Source organism: Amblyomma maculatum, chromosome 2 (genome assembly GCF_055883805.1).
Source record: "Amblyomma maculatum isolate TAMU_Amacu chromosome 2, ASM5588380v1, whole genome shotgun sequence".
In the NCBI taxonomy this organism is placed as follows: Eukaryota; Metazoa; Arthropoda; class Arachnida; order Ixodida; family Ixodidae; genus Amblyomma; species Amblyomma maculatum.
Window position 1 is genome coordinate 116,026,340 of NC_139345.1, and position 17,053 is coordinate 116,043,392.

General features: G+C 44.5%; 1 long non-coding RNA gene across 1 annotated transcript; it reads left to right on the forward strand.

Annotated features, from left to right (window-relative positions):
* The first annotated feature begins 1,733 nt into the window (after positions 1–1,733).
* Positions 1,734–16,685, forward strand: LOC146199635 (uncharacterized). The gene is made up of 3 exons (XR_014705108.1): positions 1,734–1,910; positions 13,817–13,975; positions 16,549–16,685. It is a non-coding gene; the product is annotated as an uncharacterized LOC146199635 (long non-coding RNA).
* Positions 16,686–17,053: the final 368 nt, after the last annotated feature.

Below are 17,053 nucleotides of genomic sequence, written 5' to 3' on the forward strand. Positions count from 1 at the left end.
TCGCACACGGGTTCGCTGCATGGGAAAGCACTTGCGAAAATCGCACTGCGGCGTCACCGACTGCACCGAAAATTTTCACTGCAGTCGCAGCATGTGAAACGGGCCTGAGACGAGAGACCCAAGTTGTCAGCTCCTGCCACGGGTTCGTTGCGCCTACCATTTGTGGCTACGGCATACGAGCGTACGCGACGAGCCAAGCTGGCTGTCGTAGTGTTGCTTTCGCAGTAACAAAAAAACTGAGAATATGAAACGCGCTTTTCTCACACAAAGTAATACTTTCCTACGGAGCCTACCACACAAGCTGGAGTAAGTCTATCTCATGGAACATTAGACCTGAAAACATTTCCTTGAAGGATTGTGAACATAACTAGACGACTTATCCGCTTTCGTGTAATTATTGAGGAGCATTAGTACAAATTTCTCAGCAGTTAAGCAGACATGGTTATTGTCTGCCTTCTGGGCATCTGTGCAGAGCTGACTATTCAAGCTGCGGCTCGACTGCTGTCTGGACTCTGAGCACCTCGGGAATATTTGCCCAGGGCAACTGCTCTACAGCCTTTTCAATGAAATTGACAAATCTGTCGAAAACAGGAAAGAGCTCCTGCTTAGTATAACAAAGTTCACTTCTGCCTCGGCTAGCCTGGGCTAGAGTTACTAAGCCTATACAGTAACACTATCCTGGGCAGGTCCCTAGCGCCCTCACACGACGAGCGGTGGCGTCAGGCGCCGAGTAAAATTTCCTTTCCTCGCCGGGCGAATGCGAAGGCCACAACAAAGCGCGCGTGTGCCTCGAGAACGTCCTTGAAAGAGTACAGAGGGCACCGAGCAAACGGTCATGTGGTGGCGCGAACCACAGGAAGAAGCGTGGGGTGGAAATGATCATGAGGGGTGGGGAAGCACGATATAAGACTTTAGAGCTAGAGCGTGGTTCCTAACAAAGGTGGATCGTGAGAAGCTTCCCGAACGACGGAGAAAGCAGTGTGCTCTGGCGCGCGGATAATCGTGTGCCCAGATTCAGACTTCACCGAACATGCATATATGCCTTCTGCCATACAAAGCAATACAGGTGCCGACCTAGCTCAATGTGTAGAGCCTCTCGCGCATAAGCTCAGACCGGTGGTGCGCGGCTGTCTTCACTTCTGATTCCTCTATACTTATTTTCTATCTAAATAATTTCCCTAACATTTTCTTTCTTTAACCAGGGCAGGAAAGGAAGGAGTGCAAATTCGTCTATGATCTTAGGTTTGGCAACTTTTATATTCTTTCTTACATAAACCTTACTCTCCTTTTCTGTCTCATTGTAAGAGGTATAGACACGAAATATATGCCGGCAGATGCAAGGTGGATCGAAACTCATGCAGAAAATAGATATAAAGGATTAAATGTGTGAGCTTGGCGTTAAAGATTAAGAAAAAAAAAAAACCTTCATTGCGTGTCTTTTTGTTGTTTTTTTGAACAAATGACAACGGTTTCATATGTCGAGGATGACAGTATGTGGGGCTGCTGAGCGATCTTCGCTTTGACAGGAGCACGCTACAGCTGCAGTGCCAATGTGCTAATCAACCTTTTGAGAGCTGCTGAGCGATTACAAGCCGGCCAATAGGCACGCGCACACGATTTGAGCGCTGCTTTTGGCATATATATATATATATATATATATATATATATATATATATATATATATATATATATATATATATATATATATATATATATATATATACATATATACATTTTCCTTTACGGCACAGTATATGGTTTCTCTTCGGTAGTCTTTCCGCATCATGAATCTTATTCTAAATTGGCTTTGTTGAGGATATTCTGAAAACATCGTCGCAAATTGCATCTGCGCCCTTTAAAGGTTGTGAGTACATCGGGGCTACAGCGGCCGCTGTCCCTAACAGTATCGCGTGAGTATTCTTCTCCCTTATGCTGCGCGGAGAGTTATGGAAACGAAAAATAGTAGATTTAACGTTAAGAGATAGGAAGCGGGCAGAGTGGGTCAGTCACTGATATAAATGGGTATGGGTAGGAAATGTAGTGACCTTCCAGGGTCCTCTGAAGCACAACCTCTTCTGCGCGGTTAAGACCTCAGGGGAGGGTTGCCGCACGGGACAAATTCACTTGTGCGGCGCCGGAGATGCTCCTTTCTTGTGAGCAGGAGGGTAGCATCCTCCATACTGAGAAACGGTGGCAGTGATGAGGTTTGGCTTGCCAGGAGGTTGCGAAATATTCAGTTTTGTGAACTTAGTAGGTCACGTGGAACCCACTCTATTTAAATGGTTTGCAGGACGCGAGCCGCCAGCCAATGTATATTCTGGCAGAATTCTGGGCAGAATTCAGCGCGTCGGGGTAGACGTGCTGCTTAGTCAATTATTTAACGCCGTCTTCCTTCAGTCGGAGTGAAATCGCAGACGCACGGTGAAAGGGATACGCCTTAAGCTTGAGCTGGTAAAAGTCGCGTTATTTGAGTGAAGAGCACATAACGAACCATTATTAGTACGCTGCAATAAAAACGCTAGCAGTCTAAGTTACCCCTCTTGAATGACAGCGAAACGAAGATTAATGCATTTTTGCTCTTGTAGGCGCAATGGAAGAATTGTTGAAAAAAGACTGGTATTTGCAGTGTTTTATAAGCGCCCCGCTTCAGTCGCTAAAAGCTCTAATCAGAGCGAATTATGAACGAAACTAGGGAAGCGTAGATAAAGGGAGTGCAGCCGAATAGTTGCAGGAACACGTGTCACGTACCGGCCCGATATTGGTGATTGGCTTGCGACACAAGGCTCATCAGTGGCCCGGTGGTGCCCATGCGCTACCAATAATGGCATAGCCATGCGATAACATATTGATTAATGACTCAGTTTATGTGTCGCCAAAATTGGCAATCAGTTGACTAACAGAGGGCAGCAATGACCATGCTTATCGAACTGCTTGCCAGCATTGTATACCCAATGACACATGCTGGTCGATATTGTTCAGTCAGCCGCCATGTATTTACTTTCAATATTTTACACATCATGACTAACAGTGGTAAATATATTCCTGCCAATATAAAAGGCTGGTCAACTTGGAATGTATATTGGCATATATTGGTCAATATCGTACAGTCCGTCAGTCGAAGTGGATTGCCAACATTGCATGCATACTTTTTGGGGTTTTGTGGTTGATATATCCGCCAACAATTCAAATCTTTATTTTTCGTTTTTTGCAACAGCCGCCGGCATGCGTCCTTATCAATGAGCACAAATTGATTTTTATTCTTTGTTTGTTTATGCTCATTGTGTCGCGAGACGCAGCCTTATCCTCTTCTTTGTCGCGCAAGATGGCCCGAGATGTATCTCGAAATATCCAGCCACTCGCATGTGTTTCTACGATGTTGATGCTAGTCAGTGGTCACAGCTTCGCGGCTTCTATCTAAATTTTCTTTGCCGCCTTTAAATTGAGCGTTGGCGGGTGCAACGGCTATTCGTTGATCGATGACCTCCGAGCAAGATTGCTGCTCTCGTCGCTGCCTATTGATTAGTGCTTTTGCGGGCGCAAGTCAGGCCAATAAAGAGTTTAATCCAGTGAATTTAAAGACTCCTCATTTGTCGGCAACGGCATTGTCACCACTACGTGATATCTAGTGGAAGTGCTGAATCTAGACACCGTGACGTACCCCGAAGACGACACCCGACAAACAGAAACTATCTTTGGTTTCCGTCCAGTTTCCGTGAGCCCCCTGCTTCCAAGGATGAACAAATAAGGAGGCGGAAGACTGGCTCGACCTGTTCGAGCCCGTCCAACTAAACTGCACCGCTGTCCATCTAAACTGCAGGTTACGTACGCTTTGGAGATTAGGTGGACTGCGGGTTCGCTCCGTGTTGTCTTGTCTTTTTTCCGGGCTAGATGTCTCTGTCGACAAGAATGCTCGTCATCTCGGCTCATTCGTGCTGCTATAAACAAATATAACATTGCCCCTAAATTATCATCCTGCAAAAGCGTTTTGGTAATGATTGTAATTATGTGCACATTAGAAAAATGGTCTTCAATCCAGAATAGAGCATTAGCAGTTTTTCTCAGAAAGGAGAAGTGAAACAATATAATTCAGAACTGGATTGAATAGCACAGCACCTCGAAAAAAAAAAAAAAAAAGAAAACACGACAGAGAGAAATTGCAACCACACTTGCATTCTCCCACGAAATTGCCAGATATAGCGAATTTATTCCACTCTAAGCAAGCATAAACAAACGAATTTACAAGTATTGAGAAGGCTTTGAATCGCATAAGTTAAAATGTAAATAAATTAAGCTAATACTAAATCGAACCTTTGACGCCTACTTCTTAAGGGGAAGCCATAAGCACTTCTTTAAAATGACAACATGCCTTCAGTGTTATAGTTATCTTTATATCTTTAGTTTACCTAGCGGAATAAATTTTAGTGCCTGATGTTTATAAAGTACTTAGGATTGTTTTCAGGAGGATTCGATAAATATCGAAGATGGGGCAGTTTTTTTTTAAATTCCTGTAAAAGTTGTCCGTTTTTTGATAATTTTGAATTTCGGCCGAATTCAAAACAATATGGAGAAAGAACAAACAATTCTAGAGCTTTAAATGTTTGCAGATAGAGAAAAATAGTCTTGCATAATACAGAGAAAAAGTTTCAGCTGCAACACTTTATGAAGTCGTGCCAGAGTGTAGCGCTAATTGACAATTTTCGAAACCAACCTTAAGTTTTATACTTATTTCAATTCTTTTAAACAATATAATGCAAAACAGTTTAAGCCATAATATGTCTCAGGTAAATAGGATTTTTGAGAGGAATTTTCATAAAAATCTATGATGATATTCTTTTTTTTTTTTTTAAATTTGAATCAAAGGCGAATGTTTTGCTGTTTTCGAATCTTGGGCAAATTTGATGTGATGTCGAGAACACGCCTAGATAGTTAGAGCTCTTAATTTTGCCTGAAATTGAAGAAATTATCTGAATAATAAACCGGAGAAGACCTAATGCTAAAACCGTAACGCATTATGCCCGTATTTAAGGTTAAAAATGGACTTTTTTTGTAGCGCGTTGATTCTGGAGCAATGTTTGCGATTTTTTTTTTTACAAAATTAAGACCAACAACAAAACATGTTTTTAATAACTCCCATAAAGTTAGAAGTTGCATAAATTTAGCGGGTAAAAGAATAGATGACAAAAGTTTAGTACGCTAACAGGAGGTCTCTAAACTTGGCAAAAACGGCGTTTTCCATCTGCAGTGATATACAATTTTTTTTTTTCTGAGAAACCTACGCCATATTTTGCACAACTAAAGCCAATTTCTTTGTGTCGGGATAGTTGCTCACCAGATATCAAAATTTAATTGAAAACAAAAAATGGCCATGGAACCTCGATTACCGTATACTTATCTGAAAGCTAAATTTAGTCAAGAAATAAAAATGAAATGTTTGAGGTAGGCTAAAGAAACCACTTCTATACAGCGGCCAGCCGTTTGGCGCACCACAGGCAATTTTAGTTTGCAAATAATTATTAGAAATTAAGGTAATTTTTCTAGTATTGCTTAGACAATACATTTCATTTGTGAAACTGGAGAGCATCTTCTGAAATCTTTATTCCATTTATTTACGATAAAGAAAGCTTCACGTGTATCGTTTTTTGAAGCTCTAAAGAAAGCCCGCAAAATACAAAAAGAAACAATATCACGTGACTGGCGCACTTGTGCGCCGCGATTGTGCTGCTCTCAACCTGGGTTTCAGCGAACGAAATCAGCTTCGGCCTTGGTTTTACGACCCCGTTGCAGCTACGTAGACGAAGCTATGTCACTCGAAGTAGAAAATAAAAAATGTCGTTTTTGACATTTAAGTTTGTCATGCATTCGAATCGCGGAATCTTGTACCTTCAAACATTACAGTATAGCTTTTCGATCCCGCAGTTTTTGGAAAAAAAAAAAAAAAATCAATAATTCTGCTCTGGGAGCTACGCGCTGCATACTTTCCCTCTACTTCCTGGCAAGATGCCCGATGTCTTCAATGGTGCGGTCCAAATAAGGCGCATGTTACTAGTGCTAAAATATTTTATGCGCTTGCAGTATAAATACTTTTACGAAAGTGTGAATGCATTCGTCGCTGCCTCGTCGGCCGTTTGGGGAGCACAATACCTGAATTACATATTGGTGACAATTTCTTGGGTGCCTGCACATGTAGGCATTGAAGGCAACGAGTGGGCCAACAGCGAGGCGCGAGCAGCGGCACGCAAAATATCAACCGCGCCGAACGCACTTTCCGCCATAGCGGGGACCAAAACCTGCCCGTTGTAACCCTCGACCTTCAAAGCAATCGCGAGTAGAGCTGTGCAAGGGTTCGGGCCGGGCTCGGGCCCCTTGAAAGCCTTTTTCCTCGGGTTCGGGCCGGGCCCGGACCAATGAGTGTTTGTCTCGGGCGGGCCGGACCGGGCCAGACACGAAGATCACGAACACATGAAAGTTTTGCGAAAGTGCGAATGCGGACATAGTGCGATAAGCGTCTAGAATGCACAGCATTTTCCCGTGTGGTTCCCTATGCGCAAGAGCTTCCGAGTTCTTTCCCGGCGTCGACCCGCATTTCCTCTCCACCTTCCCGCCGCGAACGGATATTTGTTAGCAGCCAGTGACCAAGCAGAGGGACTGCTTGTGGGCTACTTAGTTTCGAGTTTCGCATCTTCGCTTTGGTAACATTGGCGCTCATGTTTAGGTATCCGTTTCAAGATTCGCGCCATGCTGTCGCCTATCAAACGTCTCTGCCATGGCTTGCTTCTACCTCGACATGATCTCGTTTAAAGCGGGACACAGCTTAAAGCATCTGCGGTGCAAGGGTTTCCTCTTGTTCCTCTTGTTGCGAAAAGTTCACCTGAAAGGCTATACGGTGAGCCAGGCAAGCTCAGCGAGTAATTGACCACACAACCAACCCTTTGTTTACGTTCAGAGCTAGCGCACTTTTGGAGAAGCAAACAAGCTGCTTACTGAGAACTTGCGTTTCTATCAATGAATATGTTAGTCATTCCAGCCACAAGTTCTTGCTAACGCTACCGCTGCAAATGCCTCAATCAATGCATAACTTGCTTTTGCACAATAAGTTAATTCTACCTACGTGTTGTGTCTCTACATATTCAGCAAATTGGCCATTTCAAATGTGAGAACTCAACATTTCAAGATCTTGGATAAAACTTACCATCCTGAAATTATTTTATTTTTCTTTTTCACAGCTTCAACTGCAATTATAGCATGGCGGGCCGGGCAGGACCTGGGCCTTCAATCTGAGCGCCGGGCTGGCCGTCTCTATCAGAGTCGGGCTGGGCCGAGCTTGGGTCTGTAGCGCCGGGCCCGGGCCGGGCTCGTGCTCTAAATGTCGGCCCGTGCACACCTCTAATCGCGAGGAAGCGACGGCGCAAGACCCTTGAACACCTCCGCAATGGAAGAGAGGAACGCGGCGAGGAACAGGCGCGCCCCATTTCTCCTATGCCGAAGGCGTTATCGAGGGCCACGCAGACATTCGCCCGCCGCCTTGCAATTTACACTTCGTTAACCCCGTAACTGAGGCAAATTATTTCACAACGACCCCTACGAAGGGATGTGCCGTCACCGCCGAAGTCCAGCTACCGCTGCTCATATAATATGGCCTCAGTACAGTTCAGTTCAGTCGTTCAGTCATGTCTGACTCTTCGTGACCCTATGGACTATATCACGCCACGCTTTCCGGTCTCTCACTATCTTCCTAAAATCACATAACTTCATCTGCAGCGCATCGAGGATGCCATCTAACCATCGCGTTCGCTGCCGGTGACCCTCAACCTTTCCCAACATCAAATCTTTCTCCAGCGACTCCTCTCTTCTCATCAGATGACCAATGTAGCTGAGCTTTAACTTCAGAATTTGACCCTCCAATGAGCAGTCAGGGTTTATGGCCGACAATATCGACTGATTTGATCTTCTGGCCATCCAAGGAACTCTCAAGAGTCTCCGCCAGCACCACAATTCTAACGCGTCAATTCTTCGGCGGTCAGCCTTCTTCACAGTCCAACTCTCGCATCCATACAGCACAACTGGAAATACCACAGCACGACTTATACGGATCATGGTTGGCAGTGTAATGTCTCTACTCTTTACTAGGCGATCAAGGCTAGCCATGGCTCTCTTTCCCAGCAGCAGACGTCTCCTAATTTCATGGCTGCAGTCTCCTTCCGGGGTAATCTTGGAGCCCAAGAAGAGAAAATCTGTCACAGCTTCCACTTCTTCTCCCTTGATGTTCCAGAACTTGATAGGGCTAGACGCCATGATCTTTGTCTTTTAATTGTTCAGTTTAAGCCCAAACCTCTCGCTCTCTTCTTGTACGCGCATCAGAAGTCTCTTGAGTTCCACTTCACTCTCTGCCATTAAAGTGGTATCATCCGCATATCTAAGGTTGTTGATACGTTTTCCAGCAATCTTCACTCCAGCTGAAGACTCGTCCAGACCGGCCTTCCTCATGATGCACCCAGCATATAGGTTAAATAGGCAGGGCGACAGTATGCAGCCTTGTCTCACCCCTTTCTCAATCGGAAACCAATCAGTAAGACCATGCCCAGTTCTGACTGTGGCCTCTTGCCCTTCATACAGGTTCCCGAGGAGACAGATGAGGTGAATCGGAACTCTCATCTCTTGGAGAGCTTGCAACAATCTTCTGTGATCTACGCAGTCAAACGCTTTTGCATAATCAATAACGCAGAAGTAGATGCGTTTCTGGTACTCTCGCTTTTTCCATGATCCAGCGAAGGTTGGCAATCTGGTCTCTAGTTCCTCTGCTCTTGCGAAACCCAGCTTGCACGTCCGGAAGCTCCCGATCCACATAGTGCTGCAGCCTACCTTGGAAGATTTTCACCATCATCTTGCTAGCAAGCGAAATAAGCGCGATCGTGCGGCAGTTGGAACAATCTTTGGCACTGCCTTTCTTTGGAAAGGGGGTGTAAACTGACCTCCTCCAATCCTGTGGCCATTGCAGGGTTGTCCAAATTTGCTGACAATGTATACAGAATGTTAACAGCATCGTCATTGTTGACGTTTTGAAGCAACTCAGCTGGAATGCCATCAATTCCGCTAGCTTTGTTCTTAGCAAGGATGGCTAAGGCCCATTCAACTTCACTCTTCAGGATGCCCGGCTCGAGATCAGTAATCACAACCGTCTTATGTTGGGTTTGCACATTCGGGTCCTTCTTGTACAGTTCGTCTGTGTATTCCTGCCACCTCTTCTTAATCTCTGAGGCTTCAGTGAGGTCCTTGCCTCGTTTGTCCTTTATCATATGCCCAGCTTAGCACAGAATCTTCCTTTGATATCTTTGATTGTCTTATACAGAGCTCTTGTGTTCCTTAATTGGCTGTTGTCCTCAACTGCTTGGCACTGTATATTCAGTAAGGCATTCTTATCTCTCCTTGCTATTTTCTGAAAATTCGCATTGAGAACCATGTATCTTTCTCTTTCCCCCATAACTTTTGCCATCCTCCTTTCCTCAGCTATTTGCAAAGCCTCTTCAGATAACCAGTTTACTTTCTTGCATTTCGCGTTTGCTTTGGAACTACCTTAGTAGCAACTTTTTGTATTATATCACGAACATCAGTCCACATATTTTCAGGCTCTCTGTCTTCTAGATCTAATTCTTGAAATCGATTCCTCGCTTCCACAGCATATTATGATGGAATTTGATCCAGATCATACCTGAAAGGCCTTCTAGTTTTCTGCGTTTTCCTCAATCGAAGCTTAAATTTGGCAGCAAGAAGCTGATGATCGGTGCCACAATTGGCCCCATGCCTCATTTTTACTGCTTGTATAGCACTTCTACATCTCTGCTGGCAAAGAATATAATCGATCTGATTCCTGTACAGACCGTCCGGTGAAGTCCATGTGTACAGGCGCCTCTTGTGCTGTTGAAAGTGAGTATTCGCTATGGTCAGGTTGTTTTCTTGACAAAACTCTACTAGCCTCTGCCCAGCTTCATTTGGCTCCCCAAGACCGAACTTGCCTGTAATTTCGGATATTTCTTCACTCCCCACCTTAGAATTCCAGTCTCCTATGAGAAAAAAGACGTCTGATGATGGAGTGCGGTCTAAAAGGCATTGCAGGTCAGCATAAAATCTTTCAACGTCAGCTTCGTCAGCAGTAGTGGTTGGTGCATAGACTTGGATAACTGTTATGTTGAAAGGGTGACCTTGGATCCGAAGTGAAATCATTCGGTCGTTTTTGGAGTTGTACTCAGCACTGCTTTGCGCATTCCGCATTCTTCTGTTTACTATGAAAGCGACCCCGTTCCTTCTCCTGAAAGACATAATGGTCGCCGGAATTAATGTCTCCCATTCCGGTCCACTTGAGCTCGCTGATACCCAAGATATCAATGTTCAATCTGTCCATTTCTCGCTTGATGACATCCAGTTTACCTTGGGTCATAGATCTTACATTCAATGTTGCTATGTGATATATCTCCTTGCAACATCGGACTTTCCGGTCGCTTCCCGACACATCCACAACTAACCGTCCTTTTGGCTTTAGCCCAGCCGCTTCATTCGTCCTGGAGCTACTAGGAATCGCCCTTTGTTCATCCCCAGTATCATGTGGTATGCCTTCCAACCTGGTAATGCTATTGTGACTGGCCATAGGGTTTTCTTGGCAGGAAATACTGGAGTGGGTTGCCATTACCTTCTCCAGTGAATCACATTTTGTCAGAACTCTCTGCTGTGACCTGTCTATCTTGGGTGGCCCTACACAGCAGAGCTCACGACTTCATTGAGTTTCGCAAGCCCCTCCGCCATGACCAGGCAGTGATCCATGAAGGGGATTTAATATGGGACTGTCAAGAAAATCCTGACATTCGAATCATGGCTCTCACCGAAATTCCAACTGCCGATCGCCCGGCCAGCTACATCGACTGGATCCTTCCGCTGTCTCTCGACAACGCAGCTGTCGCGATGCTCTGGGCAATGCTTGGATATTTTCTTGACTAAGGCCCCAGAGCTAAGCTTTACGGCAGATGTCAAAGACAATCAAACCAGCACTCTCCACGGCCGCCGTGACTGTGGTGGGGCCAGATGCCCGTACAGATTCCAGCAGCAAAAGTGCTCGACAGGGCTGCCAATAAACATGTTTCAATCAATCAATCAATCAATCAATCAATCAATCAATCAATCAATCAATCAATCAATCAATCAATCAATCAATCAATCACATATTGGCAGAAATTTTGGCAACAGAGCTCCTTCCATAGTGAAAACGATGACCTCGAAGGGAGGGCAGCCGAATAGCCGACGCTCTCAATATCATCTGTTAAAATATTCTTGTCTCTACATTCTGCGGAAAGATTCGGAATATAGCACCACCACGAACCTTCAGCTTCAGCTTGAAGCAATGCAAGGGCAATCCTCAAGTTGTAGCAGCACTTTTCGGGGTATATGCCTTCTAATAATATTTTCTCGCCACCATACAGCTCAACAATTTGGGCCTCACTTACACACTCATGTGCAACGTGCGCACGCTTCAAAGCGCGCACAGGAGTGCACAAGTCCACATACACGCATGCTCACGCACACGAGTAGTAAGCAAAAGTTTACGGCATGCGGGTCAATGAAAAAACTTCTGCGCAGTCAGGAAACGGAAGGCACTCAATTGCACCGAAGCACTACAGAACGTCTGCATCACTTCAGCGAATGCCAGTGGTGCGTTTGGTTATTCAGCAAACACAGAAAAGAATATCCGGTAAATACGTATGATGTAAACCATTCTCCATGGCTGTAAACACACACGCGTAGAATCTTTATTTCCGAAAATGTTTTTTTTTTTTTTTGCTTGATGGAAGGAGATTCAATGTGTTCCAGCGATAGAAAACAGAGGTTGAAGAGACTGCACTAGCCAATGAAACATGCGGTGTATCACCATGACCGCTAGCTCTCTCCGCCGCTCAGCCTCAGCACCGATGATATCGCGCTTCAATACTAGCTGGTCTTATAGACAGAGAAGTTGGGCTGATTTCAAGCCTTTCAATACAAATATCTACTAAACACCAATTTGCGTCTTATTCCTGCACGCCGTCGCGCTCTGCTTAGCTGGCTTCAGCAACATACGACATACAACCACTTTGGCCATCGGTGCAGCATACTCATAAAATATTTCAGCTTAGAGAAAAAAAAAATAGAAGCAGCATTTTGTACACTTTGTCTAGTTTCACTTGACAGGAAAATAAATCAAGATTGAACGGTGAGATGTCCTCGAATGGTCAGCAGTTTTATTTGATGTGAATCGCACTCTGCCAAAAAGTTTATACACTGTTCAGAAAACATCCTTCTTGCTTTTATGGCGTTATTATCAAACCGCATTGTCACCGGACCAAAAGGGATTCACTCCAGTAAACTAGGCAAATTCTAACCCACCGTGTTAGCCAGGCAGTTAACGGGGCTTCATATATTAACGGTAATAATTGTGTATCCGCTTTAGCAGTGTTAGTGCGCTTTTAGCAAAAACCAGACACCAAACATTTAATATGTGATTTAAAATGAGGTGATGTATTCTTTGTGAAATATTCAGTCGGTTTCACAAGTGTCGCTTCCACGGGCTAAAAAATGATTACCACGCTTCTCTTTTAGGCCATATACGTTGTCTCAAGTTCGTACACATGCTTCAATGTCGACCATTGTTTCTTTTTTTTTTATCTTTAGTGCCATTTTTAGTCCTTTAGGTCTTAGCTCGCAGCGTATTTTGTATTTCTTCTTCTTATATATGTCAACGCTTAATTCCGTGTGGATGTTTTCTTGCTTTTTAAACGTAACCCTGATTAGAAATAAAATTCGTGAGAATTCCCAGCCTCGCAGTACCGCTGGTCATGCTCGTTTTTGGTTTTCTTTTCCTTAATCAGAAATACAGCAGGTATACGAGCTTCTTCACCTCTGGGTAACTTAACAAAAGAGAACAAAAGGGATCAGAAGTTACACGACACGATGTACAGCGATTTGTACATCGTGTCGTGTAATTTGTGAATCCCTTTGTTCTCCCTTTTGTTAAGTTAGCGCACTCCTATAAATGTTATGAACAACCAACTAGCCCCCTTTAAAGAATGATTAACTACAGATTGTTTTACGTATGTTACTATTACATTAAACGCTGATGTAAAACACATTTTGCGTTCACTTATAATAAAAAAACAGCGGTATTCTCGTGCAAATAAAAACTTCGTCGAGGTCAATGTTCGACGCTACCAAAGACCTCCGAACGCACCACTACTTCTTTTAGAACGAGACCTTTAACTCTGCATTGTTGAAACAAAATATCGCACCTTCTGCGAAGGCTCTAGCATTGAAAGGGGACAAATGTTTTATTAATGTACAGAGAGTATCAGACTTATTACATGCAAATATGTATATAAGGTTAAAGGGGATGCAAAAATGAATATAAAGTGCGAATAAATTCGCACTATGAAGTAGAAGAACAAAAAGACGTCAGGAAATAAACGACATTATCCAGAATGAACATAAACATTAGCCTTAACATTGCTTTAAAATTAGCCTAAATTTTCCACTGACACCAGTGGCATGAAAGTATGAAGTTTGTGAGGCCGGGAAACAAGCGCCGCCAAAAGTTTCCCGACGAGGTCATGTCATACATGCACGAGTACAAAATACTCTAAGTTTGTTGCTGTTTTTTATGAGACAAGTAATCTTTATCGATGTCAAGGCTTGCTATAGTCCTGGTATTTGACATAAAAAAGGGCTCTGAGGAACAAATTCATAAATTTGTACGGGCTAATGATGCACTATTGGAAGTTAACGTTTTCTTTTGTTGATACAGGAGGAACTGTCACCGTGCGGCCGTCGCCCTGGGCTGCGGTGCCAGAGTACAGCGCTTAAGAATCCGCTGTGACTGGCCTGAACCTGTGTAAGGTGTCCAATTCTTCGGCGCAGTTCTACTCCTTATCATTAGCGGGTCGTGCGGTGTCCAGTGATGCGGGTGAGTCACTCAAAGTATAACAAGTCAGGTGCATGCACACATTTTTGCAGGAGCTCAATGAGTTTGTGCATGCCGTTCATGATCCCATACGTTTCGTTAGTTTTCAGTTTCGTTTCGAAATATTTAAGTTCAGCACAAATTTAAGGCGTAAGGTACTGCAGTGAGAGTTCCCGATGTACGGGGCTGAAATAAGACATTTTGTGACTACATTGAAACGTGATAGGGCAAGAGTGCATGTTATGACTTGTATGGTAATGCCAAGGAATGATGAGATTGCTAAAAGCTTTTCAAGCGAGATGAACGGATATATTCCGAGAGCAATCGCTACAACCGAATAAGCCGCAAATATACAACAAGAACAACTGGGAGAATAATTAGTCAAAGTGCTTAACTAACCCGTAGAAGAAATTCACTAATAAAAAAAAATTGCCGACGATTACAATACTTCGATTACGATACATTAAGAGATAGGAAGCGTGCAGAGTGGGTCAGAGCAATAACTCAAGTTACCGACATTCTAGTAGAAATTAAGAAGAAGAAATGGACATGGGCAGGACATGTAGTGCGAAGAGAGGATAACCGATGGTCGCTGAGGGTAACAAACTGGATTCCAAGGGAAGGAAAGCGTAGCAGGGGGCGGCAGAATGTTAGGTGGGCGGATGAGATTAAGAAGTTCGCAGGGGTCAAGTGGATGCAGCTAGCACAGAACCGGGTTAAGTGGAGAAATATGGGAGAGGCCTTCGCCGTGCAGTGGGTATAGTCAGGCTGATGATGACGATACTTCGTAATACTAAATTTGAGCGCAGCTCATCCGCTGTGCCACTTTTTCGATAGATTGAGGCAAAGAGTTTGAGCAAGACATGTATTTATAATTGCTGACTACTTTTTTTTAAATTTTAACACATTTTCCTTCAAAATACAGTCTACTAACAGTTCATGAAGGAAGCTTTGGGGTCGGAGAAATGAAGAGGTTAATTAAGTTATCGGGAGTTTGCGGGAGGCAGCGCGTGGGCCCATAGGAACGTTGCGCCGATGCCGACGGCGACCCTTTGGTTCTATAAAGTGCTTCAAGGCGCCAGTCTTCCCCGCCGCGCTGCTTAGGCATTGACTGCGAGACCGTTTGTGAATGACTAGAATTGGGACAGGTACTGCGCCTTTTCCTTGCTGTCAACCAATTTTAAATACCGCTGATGCCTGCTGCACTGCGTATATTTCTATATATGCTCTGTGGTGCGGCGTTCGAGGAAGCGCCAAGCGAAAGGCGCCGCACGGAAGCCCGGATCGAACGCCCGGCAGGGTCAGCTTCGTATATGCGTGAATATCCTGGTGATGTCATCACCAGTCATGAGGTCGCGACCGGATGTGACGTCATTATCACTTCCGGTTTTTAGACATAGCCGAATGTGACGACACGATGTCACATGCGGTCAAGACGTTACGGTCGATGACTTCACCATGTGATGGCATGATAGTCATTACTCATGACTATTTATTCATGATAATGACTAATTAAAAGTAGTTAATTACTAGTTATTTATTATTTAGTACTGGCTAGTTACTAGTTACCATGAGTACTTGTTAGTTAATTAGCCTGATTGGGTAGTTAATTACGTCAACCCAGACTGACTTTGGGTACTTCCATGCCAACCCTCTAATTATGCGATTACTCGCCCTAGTACAATTGGTCTCGTTTGAAATTAGCGGTCTGTGACGTCACATCTCGATCGGCCCACTGAAAATCGGGGGCGGAACTAGTTACGAGGCCGACGCCGACGACGCGAAACACAGGAACGGGCGCCAGAGGCCTGCGCTCTAAAATTAGCTGTGGTTTAGCTTGATGTTAAACTTGGCGCTACATCTGCATGGCTACACTTAGGTTTGGCTAGAAAGCAATGACATTGCTTTTGCACATAGTAATTTACCGTAAGGTTTCAGCATTATTTATGCCATAGCGGGTACTTTTTACCACTAAAGTGAGATATAGGCTTTAACTAACCCGTAGAAGAAATACACTAATAATAATTAGCTGTGATTTAGTTTGTGGTTAAACCTGGAGTTAAGAGAGAGCTGCCTGCATGTCTACGCTTAAGGTTCAGCTTGAATATAAATACATGGCTTTTGCACATAGTCATTTACTCCACAGTTTCAGCTTTATTTATCCTATAGGAGGAACTTTTCCCTACTAAAGTGCAATGAGGCGAAAGCCTCTATCACGCGGTTGTCCGAAGCCCTCCACTACGGCACCTCTTTCTCTCGGCTTTCACTCCCAGCTTCGCGATGACGCGATAGCGTGATCTACTAGCCAACATATAAAGCCCCGCTTTAACCGAGCCGTATGAACGTGCCTGCGTGGCCTGTGGATAATGTGAATGCAAGGGTTTTGGCAGGCTGATTGTGATATCACCCTCCCACATGAAAGGAGATGCCCGAGGTGGCAGCTCCAGCCAAACGTAATGCCAGGAAGCCCTACACCCAGTTTTTACTCAGCCATGTCAGCTTCCAGCTACCGCCTCCCAGGACACTTCTTCTTCTTCTTTCAACGACTTCTTCTTCTTTCCTCGCTCTTCGGACAGGCACGAGCAGACACGACGAAATGGCGAGACTGCAGCCAATGTAGATTTCTCCCTACAAAAAATCATATAACGAGACCACTCTAGTTGAAGACGACGGGCACGAAATGGTTTAAATAAAAATTGTTGCAACGTTTGACCCCTTATATTTTGAACGTTCAGATCACTTGTTTGGGTATGGATCCCCTGGGGATCCTGGCCTTTCATCCAAGTTGCTCGTCAAATATGACGTTATTTATCGTGTGGTTGCCCAAACTTCTGCGGTGAATTATGTGGTTGATCCCTTGACACCCTCGTGTGATATCCGCCGTCGTGGCCTTGAAACAGTTCACTTGAGCCGACAGAATCCGTATCACGACTCACTCATTTGTACCACGCCCTGAGTCGCCAGGATGTCTCCTTTATTGGCCGTGCCCTTGAAAGAAGGGGATGGGCATAAGCGGTAGCGTGCGGTCACCGAGCACGAGCTATATACAGGCTGCCCTGCCTGGAGCAACCGTCGCTCTGA